At 39.2% G+C, this 7,500-nt stretch overlaps 1 long non-coding RNA gene across 1 annotated transcript in view; it reads right to left on the bottom strand.

Moving 5' to 3' along the window:
• Positions 1 to 5,063: 5,063 nt before the first annotated feature.
• LOC123520807 overlaps positions 5,064 to 7,500 on the bottom strand; it is a 42,342-nt gene continuing 39,905 nt past the window's right edge. Inside the window, exon 5 of the long non-coding RNA XR_006679381.1 lies at positions 5,064 to 5,345. This is a non-coding gene — a long non-coding RNA (uncharacterized LOC123520807). The remainder of the gene's footprint in view (positions 5,346 to 7,500) is intronic.

Here is a 7,500-nt window from a genome sequence, read left to right as displayed (position 1 = left end):
TATTGGCCAGAACCTGCACTATTTTTTATCCCCACATAAGTTTCTGAAGCTGTATAGAATCACCAAATAGTAAGCAGAATGAATATGAAAACGCGTTATAGCACTGAAAAGTTTAATTAACTTGTTTTGGACCCATATCTGACTTACTTCAACATTCCCCTTATTCCCCCCCACAACAATAGAGAGCGGCCACTTCCTGATATTTAGGCCTATACTCTGAAACACTTCTGCGCCTTACCTCCACTTTTTCAGGAGGTTCCAGTTGATGTTACGATGGTTTTTAAGGGTTTTCTACAAACATAAATTTTATATTATCAACAAGAGAAACTTATGTGGAAACTCTGCTAATCATCTCTGTGGCCTTTGAAAACATATACGATAAGGAAAAATGAAAAGATATGAAAGAAGAACAAAATGCAGGAATAGAAAAGAAGGGAATGGATAAAATGAAGATAAATAACGTGAGAAGTGGAAGAAAGAGGCAGAAAGAAAATACATAAGGATAATAATTGTGTATACATTTATAAACCTTCCATTTTCGTCTTTTTTTTTTTTGTGGTTCTATATTTTTTTTTTATTCTCAAGGGAGGCCAACTAGAAGAAAAAAAAATACAGGATATACTTGATAACTATCTCACCTTTCCACACACACACGAAAAAAAAGACAAATAAGACAAGATAACATAATTTATTTGTTACATTATTATACATTGATCCATACAAGTGAAAAGTGAGGAAGTGAAGTGTTCCTGTATGCGGGCCTTAATTAATCTCATCCCTCTCACCGCACTAATAACACATTCACCCTTCACAAAAGTCTCACAATTAGACAGTCCTCCCGGCTTAACCCTTCATGAATTTAATGAGTGGCATCTTTAGTAGGCCTTTTTCTCTGGTTTTGTTGCCGTGGCTTGAGCCCTTGTTATATGAAATGTGTTATCAGCAACGACAGCAGCGGCAGTTGTAGTAGTAGTAGTAGTAGTAGTAGTAGTAGTAGTAGTAGTAGTAGTAGTAGTAGTAGTAGTAGTAGTAGTAGTAGTAGTAGTAGTAAGAGTTGTAGTAGTAGTTTTAGGAGCAGCAATAGTATTATTATCATTATTGTTAGTGGTAGTAGTAGTAGTAGTAGTAGTAGTAGTAGTAGTAGTAGTAGTAGTAGTAGGAGGAGGAGGAGGAGGAGGAGGAGGAGGAGGAGGAGGAGGAGGAGGAGGAGGAGGAGGAGGAGGAGGAGGAGGAGGAGGAGCAGCAGCAGCAGCAGCAGCAGCAGCAGCAGTAGTAGTAGTAGTAAAGTAACAGCAGCAGCAGCAGTAGTAGTAGTAGTAGTAGTAGTAGTAGTAGTAGTAGTAGCAGTAGCAGTAGCAGTAGCAGTAGTAGTAGCAGTAGTAATAGTAGCAGTAGTAGTAGTAGTAGTAGTAGAAATAGTAACAATTACAGCAGCAGCAGTAGCAGCAGTAGTAGCAGAAATAGTAATAACAGCAGCAATAGCAGCAGCAGCAGCAGCAGCAGCAGCAGCAGTAGCAGCAGTAGCAGAAATAGCAATAATAGCATTAGCAGTAGTAGTAGTAGTAGAGGATGATGATGATGATGAGTGATGAGATGAGATGATGAGGAGGAGGATGAGGATGAGGATGAGGAATAGTAATAATAGTAGCAGCAGCAGCAGTAGTAGTAGTAGTATTAGTAGTAGTAGTAGTAGTAGTGAAATGGTAATAGCAGAAATAATAATTATAGCAGCAGCAGCAGTAGTAGTAGTAGTTGTAGTAGTAGTAGTTTAGTAGTAGCAACATGTAGTAGTAGTTGTCGTTGTTTTAGTAGTAGCAGCAGCAGCGGTAGTAATAGCATTGATAGTAGTAGTAGTAGTAGCAGTAGTAGTAGCAACATCAGTATCAGCAGCAGTAGCAGACAGCAGTAATTACAACAACAGTAGCACTATAATCCTAAACAAAATATCAACACTATATAATGTACATTCCCTCGCAGCCTGTCCCTGTCCCTGGCCTGAAGCGGAGACAACAATCCCGTTACCGCAGCACTGGGATCAGAAACCTAATCGCGGCCACACATTACATTATGAAGAAGCTGTCGGGATGCCCCTCTACCCGTTATAATGTACTTGTATCCTGTGCCAGTGTCAACAGCCTCCGCTTCCTGGTTCTTGTGGTTTAGTTTGTCGGAAAATCAATGTTGAAATGTTCTCTTAAACTTAAAGGATAAACAACAGAGTCAAGTATGCTAATGTTTATGAAATTAATGGTGTCTGACATGCCCGTTTTACTGCGCGGTTTCTTCCAGCATCCTCAGCAAACCAAGAGAAAATGAGAGAGAATTAACATCAAAAAGTAATTACTACAGGGAATAGAAATGTGTAATCCTTGAAAAATACATTTACTCATTTATATATTTTTTTTTTGTTAAGATAGATTATATGACAATTCCTAACACCACGTTGCATATATATAGATCTCAAACTCACCAATACAATACAAGGTTTTGTTTTCTCTGCAATGTAAAAGATATACATGATGACACTTCGTTGAACTCTACACGGTTAAAGTAGGCATTCTCACAAGAGGTGGCGATGGAAGACGACCAGATAAAAAGTTGTAGTACTCTCAGTTTTTCATTCACCGGACGCAATCGTGAGTGAGTTGAAAGAGGAGGAGCAGGAAGAGAAGGAGCAGGAGGAGGAGGAGGAGGAGGAGGAGGAGGAGGAGGAGGAGGAGGAGGATAAAATTAAAGTAAAAAAAAAAAAAAAACAATTGCATTTGGAGTAATAAAAATAAAGGAAGGAAAGGTCACGATCAAGAATAAGGAAGTCGGAGAACGAAGGAAGAAAGAAGAAAAGAAAGAAAGAAAGAAAGATAAGAAGGAGGAGAAGGAGGAAGAGGAAAAAGAAAGAAGAGAAAGAGAAGCCGAACAAGGAAAGGTGGACTAAGAATGATGGAGGAGGAAGAGGAACTAAAGAATGTATACGAGGATAGAAAAAGACTCACAAGAAAGGTGAACGAGAAAGAAGAGATAATAATACGAGGAGGGGGGAAGGAGAATAAAAGAAAGAAAGAAAAAGAAAAAAAAGAAGAGGAAAGTGGAATAAAGACAATGGAGAAGGGATAAGAGGGTGTGGAAAAAAAAAAAAAACAGCGGGCAAAGGAAGCGAGAATAAGGAAGCAAAAAGCGGAATGGAAGGATTAAAAAGGCAAGGAGAAACGTAAAAAAAGAGATGATAAAGGAAAAAAAAAACGTAGGGAAAAAGAGGATTAAAAACAGCAAGAAGAAGAACGAGAAAAAGATGGAGAAATGGATGAAGGAGAAGGAAAAGGAGAAGACACAAAAAAGGACACAGGCGGAGGGAGAGGAAGGCTGGGATAAATATTAAGCAGCAGTGGTGTCTTCGTGGCAGGTGGTGAGGCCAAGCTGCTTTCAGGTGTGGCTCAACGCTGCTTAACTTGAGCCCTGTGAGCCGCGTTGAGAGGAGCACCTGTGTCCGAACGGTGGCTGGCTGCTCTGACCGCCGCGGTAATGCACACACTTTTTTTTTTTTTTTCTCTGTGGTGTCAAAGTCTAGAGCAGTGAGAAGCAAGGGAAGCTGAACTTATATATCACAGTAAAACAGGAAATTGGTTATGAATATGCGTCTTTTCGATAGGTTATACAAATGCTCCTATGTATTTTTTTTTTTCGTACCACCTATAATGATAACTGCATTGTTTAAGAAGAGTTTAAGAGGAGTGGAAAAACAACGAAAACTCACCTATTATATCATCTTAAAATTTATATCCCGCGATGATTCTGCACTTTTTTTTATTGACTATGCAAATTACCACTCATACTTATTTCTATCTTATTACTAGTAAGGTTAGCTGTGACATCCAGGCTTACAATAGTGGAAGATAAAACGATACTGGACTATGACACTTTTCGAAAATAAAACTTGTGATATTTCTAGTCCTTTTGATAGACTATGGAAATTGCTATGAAATGTACAGAAGAGCGATTTTGTTCTTTTATTTGATTAAGGGTTGGTTAAGGGCTACAAAAATTGTCGTCATTTCCAAATATCTGTGAAATGTTTGCTTTATCATGCATTAATCTATAATCAAGGTAACGTTCTACACTTCTTAAACAAGTTTTCAATGCATATATTAGCACTAGGCTGTTTTCTCCTACGAATTTTGATTTTACAGTTACGGACATCTTGACTAAGAAAGATTTGTGATAGTCACCGCTGTGAATACATTTCCTGGATTTAACAGGACACGAGATGATTGCTTTGTTTGCATTAACTTGCCAGTCAGAAAGGTGTGGCAAACATTAGGTTAAGATATATTTATGCTAAACAGAAAATAAGAGCTTTCATAACAGCAGCAGCAACAACAACTATAGCAGTAACAACACTAACAGCAACACTAACCACAACAGGAACAAGAACAACACTATCAACACCACTTATAACAAAATGTAACAGACGTGTGCCGCTGACCAATAAGAGCGGCAGTATGTACGAGTACTTGTTAACTCTCCCCTACCTAATTTCTGAAAGAGAAAAATGATTTTTTTCTCTGCGGTGCAAAGAAACACGCCTCACAGTTCACACACTCATGGCAACGGCTTCACTGTACTCTGATCAATACAGTCTACAACAGTTAATGCATACTGTTTGTGTTAAAAGACGTGCTCACTTAATACCGTGATTTAGTGTCTGGCCAACGATTGCTAAATGTTAAACAAAAATGTCAATACCAAGAAACAACAGACTTTTATAATTATTTCTTTCCCCAAGAAATCATTGGAAGCTCCAGGTAGAGGAGGGATTACCGAACATGTAGTGAACTGTGACGTTAAGATGCAGCTTTCTGACCGATGGTTCCGAGTTAGGTTAAAAGGAATGGAGTCTCCAACATTTAATGCCCGCCAAGCAAAGCCGTTCTTATCCAAATAAAGCATTTCAACATTCAACATAATGCGTGCATTATTCCCAAGCAGAGTTTTGCCTGCAGCATAACTGTATTTCACGGCCATATTCCGTTCCATTTACCAGGCAAAAAATAGTCCACATTTTTGGGGCATCTTAATTTTATCACATATACATAACATCGTAAATATCATGCCACATATATTCCCTAATATACAAAACGTAAAAATACAAAACAGAATGGATACGTAAATTAATGAAAGTAATTACCGAAAAATAAATGAAAATAAATTCAAAGATAAAGAAAAAATAATGATCACACCAAGTTTTTCGAGACACAATAAGTAACACGAGTTTGGAGCGTCAGAATGGAAGGGAGAGCTGGTGTCTCCTGCCGCCATCTGACAGACTGCCAGACTCCCGCTGCGCTGGGGCTCTGTGATGTAAAAAGAGTAGGGGCGGCCTGGCTCTAAATATCACCAACATTTCATTATTATTACTATTGTTACAAGTACACAAGCAACACTACCACTTCCACTACTAACATCATTGCCGCTGCTGCTATACAAACAATACCAACAACAACAACTACTAGTACCACCACCACCACCACTGCTATCACTACTATCACTACTATTACTACTATTACCACTACTACTACTACTACTACTACTACTATTACGACTACTACTACTACTACTACTACTACTACTACTACTACTACTACTACTACTACTACAACAACAACAACAACAACAACAACAACAACAACAACAATAATTACCACCACTACTACTACTACTACTATTACTACTACTAGTATTACTACAACTACTAATACTACTGCTATAACTACTACTACTACTAATTAATGGAGACAGTAGACACCTGCCGCTTCAGTTGCAGCTCACACCTAGTTAAGTACAGGGACGTGATGGGAGTTACAAACCTGTTGCTGATCCTCCCCGTGTCCTTTCTGCCCTCTATTTTTGCCGTCTTTTCGCGTCTTAATAACACGGAGTACAGTAATATGCGGCCTGCATGCTAAAGACGACCTCTCTTACTATTAACACTACACAACTCGCACGCAAAAAATATCTCCACACTCTCATCACGAAAAATTATGTTCTTGATGAAAAATATGGAAATCGACTTCAATTCCTGATAGAAATATGGAAACCAGTCTCCAAGTCCCTATTTAATGAGGATACCATGTCCCCCGCTAGACTGTTCTTTGCGTGGTTAATTAATGAGTCATGTTACCTCCTCTGACCTTCTCTTTACTAACTTCTGTAACACCTCAGACTTACATATGCACTAGGTCTAACTTACAGTCTGTACAACATTACCTCGCCTCTACAAACCTCATTATCCATTCTTCACTGAAATGTTCGTGTTAGAGGGCACTGGCAGCAGAGCCTTTCCTGTTCTCCCTTACCTTCTCCATCTTTACCTTCAAACACCTCCTGTTACACCTATGCACGTAACGATAGTAACGATATATCTCTTCCATCTGCCTAAGATCAAGTTGTCACTCATCAAATTCATCTGAGCAGTCTATTTCTCACCTAACTTTATGAATAATTCTTGTTTATTTGACTTCGAAAATAAAGGAAATTCTCACGTATTTTCCTCTTGGCAAAATCATCTTTCAGTGACCAACAAGCCTTTGATTTTGCTATATTACATGCCCTACAGGAATTACTGCGGCACATTATCAACATTCCTGACCGTCTTGGAGATGCGCACAACATTTTCAACCTGGTCTAACCACTAACTCATCAACATATGTCAAACTGTTCTCTCCCTTGTGCTTCTCCAACCACCATCTTTATTTTGCATCCAATCGCTCCAATACCGCCTCTAATACCGCCTCTGGACCCGCCAAAGGAAAGGTGGTTCTGGCACTATAAGTCTGCTAAATTGGACGACTTGAGACAGTACTATTCTGACTTTCTCTGGAATAACTATTCATTTCTCTTCCCCTGCGTCATTTCTAGCCGTCTCCCATGCAATCATATATTCTATTCGTGTACAGTCCGTATATAATAACCACCTCTTTTGGCTTTCAACTGTTTCTGCCTGGGAGTACTACTGCTACTACTACTACTACTACTACTACTACTACTACTACTACTACTACTACTACTGCTACTACTGCTGCTGTTGCTGCTACTTTATTATGTATTTTCTTTACCCATTATTTCCCTCCTCCTCCTCCTCCTCTTCCTCCTCTTCGTCATCATCATCATCATCATCATCATCATCATCATCATCATCATCCCATACTCTTAACACTTCCTTCACAACGTAAATATAGATCACAAGGTTTTGGCGACACATTGTTCCACCAACCCCCAATTCCAGTATAATTGACAAACATTTCCCCTCCACTCGTGCATTAAGGAGAACAAGAGTAATGCCTTCCTTGCTGATCCGACGTGATCTTGTTACTGGCGCCGCGGAGGTCACGAATGCACGATTGCTTGCCCGGTGCAGTAAAGAGCGGTGAGTGGGGGAAGGAGGGCAGAGGTGAAACCTAAAACAAACTATACCAAAACACTGACGTGAAAGTATTTAAGTTACAGTAT

This window comes from Portunus trituberculatus, chromosome 47 (genome assembly GCF_017591435.1).
Source record: "Portunus trituberculatus isolate SZX2019 chromosome 47, ASM1759143v1, whole genome shotgun sequence".
Classification (NCBI taxonomy): Eukaryota; Metazoa; Arthropoda; class Malacostraca; order Decapoda; family Portunidae; genus Portunus; species Portunus trituberculatus.
Note: the sequence above shows the minus strand (reverse complement) of the source record. Positions and strands in the feature narration are given on the sequence as shown.